The sequence below is a fragment of the Lepisma saccharinum genome, unplaced genomic scaffold, assembly GCF_977018435.1.
Source record: "Lepisma saccharinum unplaced genomic scaffold, izLepSacc3.1 HAP1_SCAFFOLD_326, whole genome shotgun sequence".
NCBI lineage: Eukaryota > Metazoa > Arthropoda > Insecta > Zygentoma > Lepismatidae > Lepisma > Lepisma saccharinum.
In genome coordinates, this window is record NW_028143055.1 from 20,322 (window position 1) to 41,484 (window position 21,163).

The following is a 21,163-nucleotide window of genomic DNA, read 5'->3' on the forward strand; positions in this document are numbered from 1 at the left end:
TGTTAATATGAGCCTAGGCAAGACTTGGAGAATATTATGACAGATCAAAATCCAATTTTGTCTGTATTAGGGTCTCAGAACCCAGTAAAATGTGGATATATTCCATATGGAGAAGTGTTAATATTGCTGCATTGTAATCAGGAGCTCTGGGTTTGAGTTCTGATAAAATATGTAAGATTGAAATACATGCAACAAAATAATATGCCACACATGAGATATTCACTGCTAGCTGATATACAGTTGAGGTTTGTGTGTTGTACAACAGCACAATAGAACAAATATCTTCTAGAATTGCTCTGTGACTCTCTCATTTCTTACATCATAAACATATGATTTTTCTCCTATGAGAATAACACTACATATGGTGTCATCAGGTAATGCTTCATGGAATTCACAGACAATTTTAATGTTTGTCCTGTCATTCACCACAACTTGTTTCCTTGTTGAAGTGTTTATTACAAACATGGGTCTCTGTGCTTTGAATTCATCTGGTGTGTAATACATGTCAGTATTGCCAGTAGTGACCCTTTTGAATGCCGAAAATGCCTCATATAATTTGAGGAAATCATTCTTGGACATGTCTAAATTATAATTTTCTCTAGGAAAGACCTCATTTCTGCCATTTTTAAGATATATGTTCTTCATGTTGCAGTTATCAAATTTACTTGAATTTTTTTCCTGATTATTGTGTCTTCCAGTCTGAAACAGTACCACTACAAAATCAGGCATGTCATATTGAATACTGGAGAATGAATTTGTAGCATCAAACTCATAATATGTACCAGATGCGGGCTTCTGTACGCATTGATATGTATAAAATTGCAGAGAAATCTGTGGATTTTTTTACTATACCAGCTTTGTGTTTAAGAGCATAACTGGCCTCATATTCAACAACAGGGATTCTTAACTCCATAGTCTGAATAAGGCATTTGGTAGGGTATTAGGCAGAGCTTCTCCTGTAGAATTTATTGCACTGTACCTCATCAAAGCATTGTTATCATTTGCAGCTCTTCTAAATGTGATTCTTAACCCACCCTTCCACATAATTTCTTTGTAATCTGAGAAGAATCCTGGCAACAGGCGCATGGGGAACAGCACTGTGTGGTTTTTAGATAATATTTTCTCACCAGCCTCAAATCCACCTATTTTGTAGTAAGAAGCCTCGGTTTTGGATAATTTTAATGTGGCCATAGCTGTGGAGGTAATGCCGGGATAATCCACTCTGTTTATAACAACGCCGTGCTTTCTGATCTCAATTTCAGAAAACAGATGCGGCACAAAATTGTCCACAAGTCTTATATTTGAATTTGCCGGATAATCTGTACCATCGAGCTTTACAACATCAAATTTGATGTATAGATCTGCTCTGTGGGGGTGTATAAATCCATCCCCCACGTCCAGATCAATTTCAATCTCTGTGTTGGGTTGATTTAAATTTGCAAATGTCCTCCTGTTTGGGGGGAATGATTGCAGCTCATAACTCTCAATATTTTCCATTGTATGTATTTTTATTTAAATATTAATCTCTATGATAGCAGTTGTTGTGGCTCCAGCAAAATCAACTAATTCTTCTTTTTCATTAGTGACCATCAATTCAATGTAATCTATTCTATTATGACACACAGGAAAATATAATGTTGGGGATGGATTGTAGATGATGGGCTCCATGAATTCAGAATTAGGTTTGAATGTTGCAATGATTCCGGTTTGTTTGTGAGTGCCTATGCCATTTGATTTGGTGATCATACCCTCGGCCACATTACAGTGAATATTCAGAGTTTCTATAGCTAAGAATTTGGGTATATTCATAGCAGTGTGTTTAATGGCTGGTTCAAGTTTTGTGTTGTTCTCAAAGCCTAACAGCTCTCCTATAGTACCCAGATTCACTGTTTCTGTAGCAGATACAATCTCTACTCTGTGAGTGACAGAATTTTGACTTAACACTACACCTCTGGGTAATTGAGCATTTAGAGTAGATAGATTATACTGCCCTGGAGTAATAACAATTTTTTGATCCCCAACTGCAATTGTGTTGTTGTGGTGTGTAATATTAGGGATCAAGTACATGCCGTAAAATGCTCTGAGAGCTATTGTTTTGGGATACACTATGTCGTCATGTAATCTAAGTTTCAATATTGAATTTTGGCTGGTGAGATGGAATACCCCCATGATGTTTCAGATACCACAAGGCTTTTTGAAAATTTTCAATTGATGGTTTATTTATTTGAGACATATATCTAAGAACTGATAAACACAGATGTCCGCAATTAACATCTTTGAAGTTTTGAACACGGGCATTATTGTAATAAAGATTAGCTGAATTTAGATATTTTATTAAATTTTCAGGTGGAACACCTCCAAATGAATCAAACACAAATGCCTCATTTTTTAAATATTTAAGATAGCAAATCCAGTGAGTGCCCTGATTTTTGTACTCATCCAAATTAACAATGCCACACTCTTTGTTGAGTGGTTGTTCTGGCAAAGAATCAGACATGTACACACCTCTAAAATGTTTGATGCCCAGTGGCTTGATTAAAGCTTCAATATCTTGGTTTGTAAGCGGCTCTTGTTTTTTTTAAACTTATTCATGGCTCTTTTAACACCTTTGCCTTGTTTCTCCATTGCCAGGTTATGGCGCCTCTGCTCATCTAATTCTGCCCTATTTTTCTTGGCATCTATTACTGTTTTTGCTATGGCGGCTGATCCCCCGGCCAAGCTCCCCACAGCCCCGAGAGCAGCTAAGATGGCCGGGATGGTAAATATGAAACCCCCCACATGTGATTTTTTTCTTGATTGCTGTAATTTTTTTAATTGGGGGGTACTAAGCAACAATTTCATACCATGGCCCTTGGCAATACAAGAGCTTTTTTTCTTGCGCTGCTTTTTGGTCAAAAGGCTGTCAATAGTTTTAAGAGATTTGAGACCTGCATAAGGTATTTGATACATAACACCCTTGGCCTTCATTGTAGGTTTATTATATACATATTCACAACCCCCACCCCAGTTTTTGTTTGGTGCTCATAGCTATGGTGGTTCCCAATGCTGATATTCTCTCACTCAAAGAAGCATCTTTGCTTACAAATCTGCCAAATGCAGCCTCTTCTAATTTCTTGTCTGCAACATGTCTCTTGTCAAGATCAGAATGTGTGTTGTATGCTATGTCATGGTCTCTGCAAGTAGCATCTAAAGGATTAACACCAGGATCCCCTCTGTTTAATCTATGGTCCAATTTTGTACCGGGACCACAATACTGATAGCCTGGAATATGTAGTTCAAATGGCAGTTTGTTTATAATGTCATTAACAAGGCCCCGACCCTCAGAAATATTCCAAAATTTAGGTGGTAGAGTATTAATAATTTTTATGAGATATCCAATCCCCTTAGTGTCATTCACTATAAAATTAGACAATTTGGTGCTTATCATGTCCATAATTCCAACCTTTTCATTGTAAAAATTGTGGTTCCCAGCATTTTCCTCCCCAGCTATCACCAATAACCTATCTATAAGTTTCCTGACATCATCAACCCACACAAATTCTTTGGGCAGGGTGTTGTATTGTTTGATTCCACTGCCAGTCTTGATTTGTGACCATATGGGCTTGATTAAATTATTGTATTTTGCCCCACTGCTAGACTTGACTCTTTTTTGTGTGGGATCATTGTTCTGGTATAGAGCATCTGATTTTATTAATATTTCTTTGTAATGTTCATAATCTTGATCTGTATAGCTGCCAGGCCTTTTCCGAGTAATCAGTTCCCACAATCCAGGTGTGCCGGGGTACTTAACAAAAGCACCTTTTTCTCCGAGACGAGATTCTGAATATACAATTATATCATCTCCCATAAATGTTACCCTGAAATTGCCAATTCTATGTATAATGCTGCCATCAAGCTCTGTGTCAGCATATAAGCCAAAAACCTCATCTTTATTGTCTTTAGGTGTTGTTAAATATTTTTGAGCTAGAAGACCCAATTCAATAGGATCCTGAGTAGCTTCAATTCTTCTAGGAGCAATAGGACTAGGTGTATGAATACTGGAAAGTGGGGTGAATGGATAATCTAATATGTTCCTTGCAGCTACAGGTACAAGCTCTGTGATCAAGTTTTGATTTTGCTCTGTAACAGTTTTGATATTCTTACCTAAATTATTAATAGCATCAATTACAGGCTGTTCTGTTTGTTTGTGTTTTTCATAAATTCCACGGTTCTCTGATTTCCATCCCTTAAATCTTTTTACAAGATAATCTCTTAACTTAAGATCATCAATTATTGGCCTTTTCATGGTTGTTTATATACGTCTCTACGTCTAGAAAATCGTTGATTTTATTTCTGTATTTGCCACTATTGGGTGTTCTTGTCATATCAATAGTGGCAAACCCATAACTGTCCTGGTTCCAGCACCTGCTGCAAAATTTAGAAAAATCATTGTAGCTCAGGTCCCCACCTACATATTCATCATGTATGTGCCTGAGGTTTGTATGATCTTGATGAAACACACATATAAAATTGCTGTTGTCTCGGATCAGCTGCTTGGGAATTTTAGAAAAAGTCTGTGCCAGGTAGAAGCAATCAATGTTTTTGTGCCGGCCCTGTGTGAAGAAATTTCTAACCTTGTTTTGATTATCCAGTATAATGTCATCAAACACAACAACAGAATTATCGAGACATTCATCAAGTGGCTTAACATCTGGTTCAAAAATGGCTATATCCAATCCATCATATAGCTTCATCAGCTGCTGATATTTTAATTGTTCCAAGCTCTTAGAGAAGATATACAAGTGCCTGTTTTTCCAGTCTAGCCAGTTGGGTGCCAATAAAAAATTATCAACCATTAGTGTAGTTTTACCACAAGCAGATGGCCCAACAATAAGACACCTAATATTATCAGGGAGCAATTTGCCATTTCTCTTATTCTGCTGTTCAGGCTCTGGCAGCCTTTTTATAACATCCCAGGCGTTCATATTATTATTTTGTCTGCATCGATCCAGCTGTGTTCTGGAAGTCCTAGCCATTTGACAAGTAACTTGTTGCCTTTTCTGCGGATGATTTTTTCTATGAGATATGTGTCAGGCTGTTTAGTTTTGTTGAGTTCTTCTTCATAAAACCTGCCTTTGAGAATTTCTCCTCGGTGATCTTTTATTATATATGTGTATCGGCTCCCAGGTTTAATTTGAGCCACTGTAAATAATTCTCTACTCCAGTTCCTTGTAAAACCTCTTTTGAATAAGTGCTTATATTTGCTGATTCTTACTTGATCCCCCACCCTGTATTTGGCCTTTCTTGTTGTTGGCTGGTATCTAGGATAATAAACAGTGCTGATCAATTTTTGCTCATCAGATGAAGTTACTTCAGAGGGTTTCATGTTGATTGTGGAATGGACCGAGTTGTTATATTTATGTAGAAGTTCTGGAAGAATATTAATCCATTTATAATTACCTTGCAGTGTAAATTGTTTATACATAAGATTTTTTAAGGTTCTGTTGAATCTCTCTACAATTGAGGCCTTGAGGTCACTGTAACTCGAGTAATGTTTTATTGCCTGGCTTTTAATAAATTGTTGAAACACTGAATTATAAAATTCTTTGCCATTATCTGTTTGCAAATAGCGCGGGGATCTTCCACTCTGATTTATGATTGTTCTAAAAGCTTCTGTAACACATTTTCCAGTCTTGGATTTAAGTGCCACAGCCCAGGCAAATTTTGAAAATGTGTCTATTACAGTAAGTAAATACTTGTAGCCCTTGTTGATTTTGTCTAAGTTTTTCAACTGCCCACTTGACAACTCAATCAAGTCGCTTTGCCATAAATCATCTATGCCCTTTGTGACTACTGGGAGTCTCTTAAAATTATGTCTGGCCTGTCTGTGTAATTCATCAACAATAATTTTTCTAGACATAATATGTAAACAAGAATATTGCAACTATAGGGTGTTCAGCAGCTGATACTGCAGGATTTTCTAAATATAATTTGTCCCCAATATGTATTTTAAATTCCAGAGAGCCATCATCTTCAGTATAGGCTGTTTCCAATGTATTGGGGTCGGTAAAATCCTCCAATTCTACACTGGTGACTTTTGGTTTGTTGTCAGCATTTGTTATTGATAAGATAGGGTAGTGGTGTGCCTGTGGCTGAAACCAATATTTGATTTTGATTGGTCTCAGTGTGCCCCCAACAAAAAACTGGTAATAAAATTGTGCAGGGGACAGCTTATATATTTTGCCACCTGGTGTAAATGGAGAATCATATTCTTGGTTGGGGATGCTGTTTAATTCAAGAATTACTGTATGTTTTGGATTCTCGATTATGCCTGTTATTTCTTTTTCTGCTGTGAGCAATCTGCTTGCTACAGATTCAAGGTGCTCATTGATGGTCCTAACAACATCATCGTGGCCTGGCTTGATCTTTATGTCTATAGCAAGTTTCTTGTATTGTTGTACAATATCTTGAAGCTGTGTGGCAAAAACAGACAGAGCATTTGCTTGATTGGATTCCATGGTCCCTAGCTGTTGCTTGATATTAGCTACAATTTGTTGCAAATTTTCAACAATTGCCAATTTTGAATTTTGAGCAGTAAGATCATGGACCTGTCTTCTGATATCCTCAAACAGGGCATGCAATTCATTAATATGTTGATTGGTTGGTAGAGTGGCCACTGTCTGAGTGAGTTGTTTGATCTCTGCCTGGATATTCTTGATATCTTCTGATTTCAATATGCGATTCACTGCCCTCTTAATATTTTTAAGTTCCTGTGATGTGGGAAGATTTGATACTGTATTTTGCAAAAATTCAAGTGCCAATTTTACATTGTTTAATTCAGAAGCATCAGCCACATTTTGCATAGCATTTTGGAGCAGGGCTATATCTGCCTGAGAGGGTGTTGAATGTTGTAAAATTTCAAGTTTTGTTTGGATATCATCGATCAAATGATGGAAATGAGATAGTTCAGATTCAGTGTTGAGGTTTTCAAGCTTTGTGATCTGTTGCTGGACACTGACAAGGGTATCTACAATCCCAGGCAATCGGGATTCTAGTACATTTGCCAAATCACTTTGCACTGCTGCTATTGTACCTTCAAGATGGGTTATGGAACTTTGAATTTTTCCAAAATCTTCATATGTTTCAAGTTGCAGCTTAATATTTCCTACACTCCGAGTTATTGCATTCAAAGCATCAGAAGATGGCAAATTGTTCATAAAATTTTCAAGTGTCTCAATTTTTTCTTTAACCTCGGCTATGGCATTGTTCAGAGGGTCCAGATTAGGTATTTGGAGTGACTGAATCTGTTCTTTTAGAGTGGAAATCACTATATCAAAATCTTCTTGTGATTTTATGCTTTTGACAATTGTTTGGAGTTGTGTCTGGACATTATTAATCTGCTCCTCTAATTGCTGTTTCAATTGCTCAGAGTTGTTAGCCTGGGTCTTAAATTTGGCTTGAAGAGCTGCTACAGCTTCTTCCAAACTTTGAAAATTATCTAATGTGGCCAAATCAGTATATTTCTGAAGCAACAATTTGAGTTCAGAATCAATTTTAAGAAGAGGGTCCATGCATTGTGATTGCAAATTTGTAATTTCTAGTTGAAGACTGGCATTCAGTGTGGTTTGTAAAGCTTGTAAATCGCTTCTTAATTTCTTGACTCTGACATCAAGCATCAGAATCTCATCACTGTGATCTTCATGTCTTGTATGGCCAAATATATCATTAGGCATTTTTGTTTTAGCGGTTATTTATTATTGAATATCTAATTCTTAATTCTATAAAAAAAGGTATAAGCTTGTCATAGGATCCCGGGACCTCAATATATAAGCAGTCACCAGCAGAAACAGTATAAACAGTGCCAGAAACCATGTTTGAGTGCTTAATTCTGTAAATATTTCTCCCTACTGAAATTTTAACATCACCCTCAGGGGTTGTAATAAATTGCAATTGCCCACCTACAGGTAATTGGTAATGATTTAAATTATTGTTAAATATGTACAATATTTTGCCTGTTTCATCATCAATATCTGTAAGTATGCTGTTCAGATGAATAATTAACAAGCCACTCAGTTTAGACAGCATATCAGGAGAGGGTTGTGGTGTTGGCAGATCCATAATACCTTGTTTTTTGAACCCAAATAAGTTCATAGGCATGTTTATTTATTTCAAATCATGCTCTGTAATTGGGCATTGATTCCCACTTTTCAAATCACAATGACCCCACGGTAGAGTATGTATGCCACATGATAAAATGCATCTCTTATCATCATGTGGGTCCAGAGCCACTTTTCTTACAACATTTGAAGTCAATAAGTGATCCACACTCTGAATTCTGGATTCTGATGTTCTGATTAAATTTTGGGATTTGATGCAATTTTTATAATCTTCAAATTCAAGCTCTTTTTCAACAGTTACTCTGCCAATGCCCTTGGCTTTTTTGGCAACAGCACCACTACATGTCTCAAAACTGTACATCTTGGCACTTAACCCAGCAAATTCCACAATAACATCACCAAGTGTCTCATCTTTTAACATGCCGGGTACTTTTTTGTTGTGGGGTTGAATCTTTGTATGTTCACTGGTATCAAAATATTTAAATAATTCAGGTTGTGCCATATCTTGATAAACATCTTCTGTTTTAATATCAAGAATAAAACTATCCGTGTCCATGTACATCAATTTTACATTATCACCATAAAAAGGTTTCAACACATCATAATACAATATTAACATGTGTAATTTGGCCAAATCCAATATCACAGCCCCTACATAAATAGGTTTATCAAACTTAATCTTTGTTTTTTCATGTTGAAAAGTGCCATGTGCTCATCATAAATTCTTCTGTAATTGAAATTAGGCTTTGCAACCCATTTTTTGCTCAGGCTGGGGTCAGTAATTATTTTAACATCGGTATGTTTTCTGACATTTTCTATTGTTTTGCCATACACAGAATTGACCATCAATTTAAATAAGGCCTTATCAAATTGGCTCTTTGCAGATGTTCGAAGCTCTGTGTTTGTATCAATGTATGGCTTCAACCATCTTGAGTGCCTGAACCTCAAAACTTTGCCAAGTTTGGTCACTTGAACACCATGATGCATCAGGAACTGGAGGTTTTTGTAATATATGACATAACCTTGTTTCGGCTCCAGAGTCATCATGAGCTTCTTCTGTTTAGAGCCAGGTGAGCACTGAACCTCGGGAATTGGGGGCAGATCAGAAAATTTGTTGTGCAAATCATCAGGAATTGTCAGATCAACCTCTAAGAAGAGGCCATAGTCACTGTCATCAAAATCCTTAAGATCTTCAATATTGAAATCTTCGACCCATTCAAGCTCTGCATGTGGCAATTTTTGCATCATGGCATGACCATAGAGGCTGTTTGCATCTACATACACTATATAATTTGATGGCCGTGCTGGATCATAATCAGGCATATATTTGTTATTTGCTCTGGCATATCTCTGGGAACATTGCACCATCCCTCCTCTTATACCTTTCTCCATAAACAGATACGTATCTTGATCTTGGATCAGATCTAATTGCTTTTTGGTGTTGAAAAACGTTGCAGCCCATGCTAGGCCCGAAACACTGAAAAAATACACTGGGTCCAACCCATAATTTTGCATAGAAGATTTTCTGAATGCCTGCATTACATCAGCTAAGAGGGTCACATCAAGTTTTAAATATGCCTTGTGATAATCACCAAATGTCTGGCATTTTAAATTGTTCCACATCAATTGGGCATGGTGATAATCATCATCAGTGATTCCAGATCCTCTGATTTTGCTGTAAAACTCTTCTTGTGGTGGCAGAGAACATTCATCAAATTTAGAAAAATCTGTAACATAATGATATGGATATACACCCTTCCGCCTAATTAATTTCAGGTCCTGATTTGGAAACAATGCACGTGTGATTTTGAATTGGTCATCAGATAATTGAGTGGCCAGTGTGGCCAGGCTAGCAGATAAAATTCTGTAAGAATCAAGAAATCTTATGTGAATAGGAACATCTTTAACTTTAATTATTTTGCTAATAGCAATATATTTCTCATCATTTTCAGCTAAAATATTTAAATTCTGCTTGTCAAATCCCTCATATCTAATCAGATGATGGAAATCATAATTGGATGCTCCATGGCAAAATATGGGGACAAATCTTGGTCTCTTGATCTTAATATTACAGCTATTACACAGGGCCCTTAAGAATTTTCCATCTGTATGAGAATGGTGATGTACCTTGATATTTGTATCTGAAAATTCAGATTCACATACCGGGCATTTTTCTGCTTTGTTGAAATCTTCAATCTGTTTCTCTGTTAAAGGCAACATAGGCTCTGATTTTAATAAGATCTTAGATGCTATGTCACGGCACTCATTTTCTATTCTATGTGCAAATATTTTGATGGCATCTGGCCCCATCTTTAAGTGTGGCTCACTAGCTACACCATCCCGTATAACTATATAACAAAAACTGGAAGGTTCATGTAGCTGGTATGGTGTAATTGAAGAATCTTCAGGATCTGGGCTACAATATGCAAGAGGTTTGAGATTTGATTCAAAATCACAGACAATATATGCTGGGTGTTCCAACGAGGCTTCAAACTTATTGAATTTTGCTTTTTCACTTGGATTAGGCATCACCATATGAACAGGTTTATGGTTGCCACAATATTTCAGATGCTCAATTAACTTATTTTTTGCAATTTCTGCACTCTCTTCACGAACCCCATTCACCATTTTTCTACCATCAAATACAGTTAAGCATCTTCTGCACAACTTAAATATTTTTTTATATTTGTCTAGTTGTGTTCTCACCAAAGCTTCAAAATTATGTATCAGAGTGTAATGGTGTGTGTCATCCCCTTCAATTAAGAGCAGATCAATTGGAACAGCAGATTCATCATCAAGTGTACTGATTCTGAGAGGTTCTATCAAGCAATTGTCACGACCAGTGGAACAAATAAAAACGTTAATAGATAATTGTTTATCATTGATATGCCTGGCTCTTTTTTCAAATTTATCAATATTCTGAACAGACATTGGATATTCTAAACCCTCCATTGCATCATCAAATTGATGTTCATGTTGTTTGTAATAACTTATTCTCTCAGGATGCCTTGAAACTGGATACAAAGCAGCTAATATACACCACAAAAAGCATTTCTGGTCGGTATTTTCAATATTGACCACGGCTCTTTTGTTTTTAATATTATCAGGTAATGGCAGATATGTAGATCCTTGTAATGAGCTGAATTCAGAAATATTAACATATAATTTGTGTGATGAACCGCATAGGGTCCATCCAGACTCTTTTGCAGCAAATTCAGAGTGTTTAATGTTCAATTGATCCATCAAACTGCTTATTATTGTGTCTGAATTTGTATTTGAATATACAGGTACAGTTTCTGTTATGTGGGGCTGTGTAAATTTTGTGCCATTTGGTTTCTTATATTGAGTATACAATTTGAGGGACAGCTTATAAGAGCCATTTTGTGCATTTAGAATTGCCTGCACATCAGGATTTACACTGTTCAAAAAATTCTCAATGCCACATCTTGGCTCTGATACAAACCGATAATCTCTTAATTGGCTATTAAAACTGCTATGGATAGGTGGTGCATTGCGTGGCTGCTTTGCTGCTCTGGCATTAAGAGGTGCTTCGTGCTTCCTTTTCAGAGCAGATGTGGATGGTTGTGTTGATGACTGTGCAGAGCAAGTATCTTTATGTTTATATGCGAAATATTGCATGTTGTATTTTATATGGCATTTGGGGCATGTTTTTGTGGGAGTTCTGCATTTGTCTGGGTTACAAATCGTTTGGTGTCTGGCCCAATTAGAGCTAAATATATTTTTATTGCATTGGTTACAATATTTTTGTTTTGGCATTTTACTTGTTGTTTATTCTGGGCTTCAATTCAAAACTTTATACTTAACAGTTAGGTTCGGCTGTGTGATTTGTATATTTAGTGTATATACTTAATATTAATATTATTAATATTATTATTAATTTTTATCCTCGGTTTTATTATATAATTTTTTGGGTTTTAAATCAAAACTCTATGCCTATCTTATGACAGGTTGTAAGGCCAATGGCCCACAAGTGGAAATATTGATCTAAACTGACCTTCCGCAAATGCCTGCGCGGACATGCATGTCTAGCTCAATGGCCTTGTTATGTATTGATTTTTGTATAACAGGCTGGGATAGATATAAGCTTGACCCTAAATATGAGTGGATTACAATAAACAAGCTGGATATCAGGCAAAATATTGTTCAATATACCAGAAATATGAATTAAAACAAACAAGCCTGTAAGTATGAGAAACACTGTAACAACACGTCTGTTCTTCTCAAGCACTGTAACAACACGTCTGTTCTTCTCAAGCTCTCTCACAATACTGGCTGATATGCAATGCAAAATCTCTTTATATACCCCAAGCACAGATTAAAACTTCTGAAACAATAAACCAATCAGAATATAATACATCATCATATTATATCATAATTAAGCAATTAAAAAACAATACATGGCTAATAATTTGTTGCATTGGATAATAATTTGTTGCACAGCATGATGCAATAGCTCTTGCATCATAATTTGTTGCTGGTGTTGCACAGCATGATGCAAGAGCTCTTGCATTACATGTGTGTGTGTGTGTGTGTGTGTGTGTGTGTGTGTGGGTGTGTGTGTGTGTGTGTGTGTGTGTGTGTGTGTGTGTGTGTGTGTGTGTGGGTGGGTGGGTGGGTGGGTTTTTGGCTTAATTTCAGGTATAGCCAAAAAAATATCAATTTTTGACAAGTTTATGAACAAAAATCTGGTTGATGCAACTTTTATAAGTATAAGCAAATCAATCTGAGGAGGCTCTTCCTTTCTGAAGAGGCATTTTTACAAAAATCTTGGACTAGACAGAGTTCCACACTTGATCAAAAAGCTCATATGCTCATGTTGAGCTAGTTTTAAGTATAGCCAAACCTGCTTGAGAGGAGCTCTTCCTTTCTTGGGTTTATGCCCCCACCAAACACACTACTGGAGCGTGATGGCGTAAATTTGAGTGTGTTCCTTGATCCTTCCTGCGTCGATTAAAATCGTTTCAGGTGATAAGGGTTCATAAACACTATTACTTCGGTACTTGTTTTCACCTTAATTTGTTCGCATTCATTTACGCCATAAGGATAGCATGGGGGTGGTTTTTCTGCTATTGTCTAAAAAGTACTTACCACCTCGAGTCGGTCGGGGGTTAAAAATGTAGCTTGGAGCTTCCCGCAGCGAATCCAGTCGGTCTCCAAGGTATAACGGATTGGGGGGCTCCAGGGGGGGTAAACTTCCCCGGGACGTGCACTTTTTCCGTGATTCTTGAGAAATCTCACGCTTCACTTCACATCCGAAATTTGAAATTGTGATATCTCAGGAACCACTTTATCAAAATTCGTCACCTTTTCACAGAGTGTGGTTGACACGTTCACAAACCCGTATTTGCACAGTGGCGGACCACTCCCGATCGAAATTCGCACTTTTTGGACGCGTTTCGGACTACCGTAACGCGTGCGTGCCGAGTTTAGACCGTCTCCACGTATCGAGTCGCCCCAGACAGGGACAGAGGGAATCTCGTTAATCCATTCATGCGCGTCACTAATTGGATGACGAGGCATTTGGCTATTCTGACTGAGCCCATTAGCCCCGTCTCTTCCCTATGTTAGCATAGGTACTTTAATACTCAAGATTTTTACTGATCTTCCAACTCCTACTCCACCTTTCTCTCACCTCTGCCGGTCATACAATAGTACGACCAATAAATAAATAAATAAATAATAATAAATTAAAATAAGTTAAGTTGTATATAGATATAACTCTTTATATATGAATTTCTTGTATAATATAGATAGTTGTGTGACTCTCTTCGTCCTTTACCCTCCTTCTTTATGTATTTCTGTATTTCTGTCTAGTGCGCGCGGATCTGCGAGTTCCCCCTATGGTATCCGGGCGCTTGGCTCCTCCGAGCGCATGATTGTGTCTATCTCCCTCGTTACCGACACCACCTCTCCTCTCGTCTCTCCTTTGGGGGGGGAACCTTCTTCCGTTTGCGGGGATCTCGGATTTTCAGGTCTCCCCTCGCTTTAGCCTGGGTGACGAGGATCAACAAGTTTCACCTCTTCCCTCGTCGTTGCCAGGCACGTGGTTCCCCCCGTGAACCCTTTGGTAGTTGTCTATTTGTAGTCCAAGTGCTGATTGACAATCTTGATAGACGTTCGGATTGCCGTTAAGCTCAGCGTCATGAGGAGCTCGTTGCTGCTGATGCCCAGCTGTCTTAGCGCAGCACGTGTGATTGGAGGTAGAGCTCCTCTTGACCCCAGGACTATGGGAGTATGGATCACCCGATCGGCCTGAAGTGTGGACGCTACCACCTCGTCCAACTTCTTGTATTTATCCACCTTCTCCTTCCCCGCTTCCTTGAGTGAATTCTCAGTTTCGAACCTGACCGTCATGTCGGTAACGTACGCGACGTTATCCTTCACTAGGACGAGGTCCGGCTTAAGACGCTCCTTGGTCGCAGGTATGGAGAAGGTTTGCTCTTTAGCCACAGTGTACCCTTTTGCGGAAGCCTCTATGATGTCCCGCAGTTCATCATGACGCTTGATCCGCAGTCCTTTTGATGCTGTGCAGGCGCCTATTACGTGCCCTAGGGTCTCGGGCGCCGCATGGCATCTCCTGCACTCATCGGACTCCACCACCTTAGCGCTTTTGAGGACATGGTTGAGTCCAACCGTGTTAGATCTAAGCCTCAATAAGTCGTTGAGCTGACCGGGCTTTAGTAGTCCCTGATTGACGAGAGCTGCGTTGGCTATGGGGTCGTTGAAGAAGTTCTTGACTCCCAAGCCATGTAGTGGCTGCTGGCTCCATCGCTCCGGCTCCGAACCAGTTATTAATTTTCTGGCCGCAGCAATGGTGTCCAGCGTAACAGGTGTTTGGACGCCAGTCACTCTGGCAATGCCTTCGATTCTGGCGCCCATGTCTGTCTCTTGGAAGAGGTGTGTTACCACCTCGTCCCGCGAGTCTCTCAGTCTACAGAGATTTCCTAGTATCCCCAGCTGAATGATGGTGGTCAGGCGCGGAACGCCTAGACCACCATCGCGCTTTTTACAGTACAATAACTGATCGGTGGTGGATTCAGGTAACTTGAAGGCCCGTTTGTGGAACCTCCTGACTTCCAAGTCAATGGATTCCAGGAAGTTCTTTGAAACCCCGACATTCACCCATGCATATTGGAATTTAGGCAGGATGTTGGTGCCGATAAGTTTCGCCTTCTGGTGTGGCTTTAACTTGTGCCTGGAGGCGCGGATCAGGATCTCCTTGACCTCCCGCAGGTGATATTTGTTCGAGAGGCCTTGTGCCAGAGTGTATTGGCACCCGAGATAGTTGAAGACCTCTCCCGTTTTCACCACCTTGATGGGCATACCGCCCAGCGTGAGCTGAGGGGAACCAGTAACCCATGTTTTGTGTGTGCCTTCAATTTGAAAGGCCACACATTTCTCAGTCGAGATGCCCATGTCGAGTTTGTCAAGGAATTGACTCACTCGGGCAAGCTGGGTGTTCATTCCAGCAGCGTTGTTCGTGAAAATCACGAGATCGTCGGCGTATGCTGATGCTGCTAGTTTCTGGTTGCCCAGATCATAGCCAGCACCGGCGCCTTTGATATCCTCAATTAGCTCATCCATTACGAGGTTGAACAGGAATGGGCTCAAGCAGTCCCCTTGCTTGATCCCTCTTCGCAGCTCGATGGATTCGCCGTATACTGTTGTGCAGATTCCGTCGTACATATCTGCAATTAAGGATATCAGGTGTTGATTGACACCTTTCTTCGTCAAAGCATCAATCATTGCTGCGTGTGGAACGGTGTCAAAGGCTTTACTTATGTCCACCGCGCAGCCGGTGAGGGTTCTTCGGGCTTGCTTTTTGGCGTGGCTTATCGCTTTATCCAAGATAAAGCAGTTCGCCGCGCACCCCTCGCCCTTGACAAACCCCTTCTGCTCAGTCGTGAAACTAATGAAGCGTCGCAGGGTCTCGTCAAGAATGCCGGTGAAGGTCCGGCATACGATTGAGCTTATCGTGATGGGCCGCCAGTTCTTAACCTGGGATCTGTCCTTTCCCATCTTGGGAAGGAAGATCGTTCGGTTCTGCTTCCACCTCTTCGGAACCGAGCCCGCATATAGGATATAGTTGAAGAGGTGGGTGAGCGTTGTTGTGACCCCTAGTTGTCTCAGGTGGACCCTCCTGAGACCGTCGGGGCCTGCGGCCTTGTCTTTGAGATTGGCTAACCTTTTACGGACACTGTCCACCGAAATCGGAAGCATCATTGCCAATCTACTCTCCTCGTCAATTCCTTTTTCTTTGAAGTTGGCTGTGAAGGAGCCTTCTTGACTCCACAGATCCTGGTAGAACTCGACGAATTCCCTGTTCCCAGGTCTGACATCCTGTTCGTCCAGAAACTCACTGGAGTTCTGAACGATGGAGTCCGCAATCTTCTGTGGACACTTTTTGAAGATTGCTTGAGTTTTGGCGTAGAGCTGGTCAGGTCTCTTGCACCTCGACTTCCTTCGCCCCTTCTTTGGTGTTGCTGTTCTTGGGGGTGGAGTGCTAGCCACCACCCCCGCCTTCAGCACACTGGTGAGCACGTCCACTATCTCTTCCAGTTTCTCACCTGCCCGTTCCTTTCCTAGGTCGAACAGCTCCCTTATTCCCCTGTCGAGTTCGCGCAAGCGTGACTCCGGGTTAGGAGGAATCCCTTCCAGGTACTCCACAAATGGTTCCGCTAGGATATTTGTGGGTCCAGGATCCTCTGGGCTGTTCACGTCTACCAATTTATCCACCATAAGATGGACATTGATAACGTATGGTTCTTCCGTGTGCTCTTTCATCTTCGGCTCCGGGTTTGGCGTTGCCGCCTCCGGTTCGGTCTCCTGAGAGGCCGGGTTCTCAAGGGAGCCTTCCCTTTCGTCTCTCCTCCCGGGGCAGTAGGGATCAATGAGTTTCACCTCTCCCCCCACTGCTGCCGGGTGCCTGGCTCCCTCGAGCTCCTCCGTTGAATCCGAGCTTGTCTCATCCGGTTCGACCAGTCTGACTGCCATTGTGGTTTTGGTGGCCTCTGGGGCTCTTTCTGGCAAGGATCGACGAGTGTCACCTCTCCCCTCTTTGCTTTCGGGGCAGCGGGGATCCACGAGTTTCACCTCTACCCCCGCTGTTGCCGATTCCTTAGAGCCCCCGAGTTCTCTCAGTTCCGCTGGGCCTCTTACTTCCTGTTCTGGATGTACCAGAGCCTGGCTCTGGTCCTCGCCTCTGCAGGCGGTGGGGGTATCGGACGGCTCGGGCCTAGGTTTATCCGGTGCTGTAAGGAGTCCCTGCTGGGCAAGGTGTCTCCTCTTGTCCCGGATTTGCCTGAGTGTTTTTGTTGGGAACGCAGCTGTTAATTCCCGCCGTCTACCCTCCGCATCGAGATCCCTCCTCTCGATTTCCAGGAAGGTATGTGTGTCCTCCACTGACCACACTTTACTCCTGGCTGGACCAGGTCTTGGAACCTTTTCTTGTGAGATCTTGACCTCGTTCCAAGCGTCAGGATGCGCCTTGCGTTGATGCTGACTTAGGCCCACCTGCTTCTGGAATGTCCTCCCGCATGGTTTCCCATCGGTAACGACTTGGCAGGCTATTACTGCGGGCGTCACTGGTCCACTTTCTACCACTGGCATGTCGGACTGCCGACATTTCGGGGCATGGGTCTCCATCGCATGAAGCCCATCCTTCTCTTTGCCACACTTCCGACACTGGTATATCACGTCCGTCAGATGCAGCTCGCGATAATGCTTCGCTACACCCTTCTGCGACGTGAATACCAGGTGGAAATGTGTGTGGCAAGTGTACACCCCGTCCACTCTTTCGAATGGGTACATTATCCTCACCTTCTCTTCACTCCTCCTCCCCGTTTTCCTCTCTCCATCTCTCACCTCTCTCCTGCTCTCTCCTCCTCCAACCTCAACTCGCTGACTGGCTTCAGACGCATTATACTTAGTACTTTTAGTCGTGGCCATAATAGAGTCAGGAGGTTGTTTGAAGGTCGGCTCGGTTCACCGCGGCCAACCTACAGGCCCGGTTCCGGCTTTCTGTAACGATACCCACCAATGTCGCCGGCCGACATCAAGGGCTGCCTGGTCTCCGCATTCGTTACTTGGTTTTCCAGGAGCTTTCGCTCCCAGAAGTCCCTTCGCCCTATCACTCATCATAGGTTTCAGTTTTGTCCATCCTGCCTTTCCTGATCAAAGACCCGGATCCCCGGAGTATAGGGTAAATCGCCCTACTCCACCTACTCCCCAGGCTTAGCCACTGTTACGCCAAGGACCCCCAGCTTAATCAGGCCGAGGGTCGGCACCACCGAGTCTTCAGTGTTGTGGACCCCGTTCAATGAACTTGCCATGCTTCCTAGTCCTTCTCTCTCCCACCACTGCCTCTATCTCCGCTTGGCTCGTTCCCTAAGGGTTTCCTGTCACCAGTCCCCCCTGGGCAGGTCTCCTCATCCAGCCCCAGCCTTATGGATGAGGTTTTGAACAGTACTAGGCATTCTGGACTCAACATCCCCCCATGACAAAGCGAGAGTGCGGCTTCACCTACCCCCTTCGCTGTTCTGGGAGTAGGGTTTTCTGTCAGGGTTTTCTCCCTTAGCCTTTGGGTCAAAACCCGCCCGCAAGGCAGCGGGTTGTCGGGGTTTCCTCCCCTAGCCTCTGGTCCGGGGTGGTGTACACCACTAGCTCACATATCTGCAAGCCGTATCACTATCCGCCACCTGTGACCCGCTCTGTACCCTGAGGCAGGGTTCTTAAGGGAACCTTCATGCGGGGGTCAACGAGTACCATCCCTCGCCCCGTAGTACCTGGGTGCAAGGATCGACGAGTTTCACCTCTACCCTCGTAGTGCCAGGCACTTAGCTCCCTTAAGAGAGTCATAGTTACTCCCGCCGTTTACCCGCGCTTCCCTGAATTTCTTCAGCGCGACATTCAGAGCACTGGGCAGAAATCACATCCCGTCAACACCCTCTCGGGCTGTCGGGATGCTTTGTTTTAATTAAACAGTCGGATTCCCCTGGTCCGTGCCGGTTCTGAGTCGACCGTTCGTCGGCGGCCGACTCGAGGGGAGGCACGTTCCCCCCGGCGCCCCCGAGGGGGGCAAGGGGTTCGGTGCGTTCCCCTCAGAGAGCCCAGGGACGCTCGCGGAAGTCCGACGCGCGGTCCACGCTCGGGACGAGCAGGAACTGCCCGCCCCTCGCGAAGACCCACGCCGGACCGAACCCGCGGTGGCCCCCCGGGCCCCGACCGGCCCCGGTCCTCAGAGCCAATCCTTGTTCCGAAGGTACGGATCCAGATTGCCGACTTCCCTTACCCACATTAGTCTATCGTCAAGAGGCTCTTTACCTCGGAGGCCAGATGCGGATTCGGGTACGGCCAGGCCTCGGGACTCTGCTGCGCTGTTCCCACCAAGATTTTCAAGGTCCGACGGGCACCCGGGGAAACCGCACCCAACTACGGTTCTCTTAGCTTTCCCCAGTGTCCCCTTCTCCTTCTGGGAAGATTCCGGGGAGCGTAGGGGATCGCTCTGACAGAACAGACAACTCTGCCCCCGGGACCCGACGGATTCTCCTGGTGCCACCAGTTACCTGGACTTACGGACTTCGAGGGAACCCGCGACGCACTCCCGGTCCCGAGACGCGGCGGAGGGCTGGATACCCCACTTCCCTTTCGATCGCGGCCGAGACGTCGGCGCGTCGCGCTAACCACTACACCCGAAGGTGCGGTGACAGTCGCGAAACTGACCCGACGCATCGGTGGGAGTTCTCCGCGGTCTAAGGACCGGCTCACCCGCCTGCAACTGCTGTTGAGGCGGAACCCTTCTCCACGTCTGACCTCAGCGAGGTCTCATCAGATTATTTGCTACTACCACCAAGATCTGCAACGACGGCGGCTCCAGGCAGGCTCGCGCCCAGACCCTTCCACGCTCACCGCCGCGCCCTCCTACTCACCGCCGCGTCATTCTTACATAGTTGCCTATGCATGGAGCATTGCGGCGGCGGCCGGGTATAGGCACGACGCTCGATTGCCATCCATTTTCAGGGCCGGTTGCTTCGGCAGGTGAGTCGTTACACACTCCTTAGCGGATGCCGACTTCCATGGCCACCGCCCTGCTGTCTTGAGCAACCGACGCCTTTCATGGTTTGAGCAGCGTCGATTCAGGCACCTTAACCCGGCGTTTGGTTCATCCCACAGCGCCAGTCCTGCTTACCAGGAGCGGCCCACTGAGCACTCGGGTCCTGAAAAGAAGGCCCCGCTTCGCCCTAGGGGCAAGCGGGACCTCCATCCCGTTCAGAGTTTGAGAGTGGGTCGAGGCCGTTTCGGCCCCGAGGCCCCCGGTCATTCGCTTTACCGGGATGGACCCCCCTTGCGAGCGCCAGCTGTCCTGAGGGACACTTCGGAGGGAACCAGCTACTAGACGGTTCGATTGGCCTTTCGCCACTATGCTTAGCTCAGACGGTCGATTTGCACGTCAGAGGCGGTTCGGACTTCCACCAGGGTTTCCCCTGGATTCGTCCTGGCCGAGCATAGTTCACCATCTTTCGGGTCCCAGCGAGTGGGCTCTTAGGTACGATCCCCGCACCCGGAGGTGGGGGATCGCCCCGGGACTGCGCGAGGGCCCTTCGTTGAGCGACTCCGGGTCACCTCGATCGTCCCAGTCGCTTTGACTGCGCCTTCGGGTTTAGTGATTCCCTTAGACTCGCCCACGCGCTAGACTCCTTGGTCCGTGTTTCAAGACGGGTCGGATGGGCCACTCGTTGAACACCGCACGGGCCAGGGGCTCACAGTACGCCCCCGGCGAACCCCGCCGGACGACCGGGGAGACGGGGGGACACTGCCAGGCACGCCACATTGCTGCGACCTCTACGCCTTCCGTCAAGATTTTCGACGAATTTTTGAAGAATTTTCAAATTTTCAGATAGGAGGTTCCAGATAAGATCAAAAACTACATACTCAGATCTTCACCAAACGTTGCAGGGATACTTTGCATGTCAAGACACGTGGAAAAAACGTACAAAACAAGAGATTGGAGACATCAAGATTTTCGACGAATTTTTTAAGAATTTTCA

The 21,163-nt window shown here is 43.5% G+C and overlaps 1 pseudogene; it reads right to left on the bottom strand.

Annotated features, from left to right (window-relative positions):
* Positions 1-19,422: 19,422 nt before the first annotated feature.
* On the bottom strand, positions 19,423-20,818 carry LOC145982682 (large subunit ribosomal RNA; annotated as a pseudogene).
* Between the last annotated feature and the right edge of the window lie 345 nt (positions 20,819-21,163).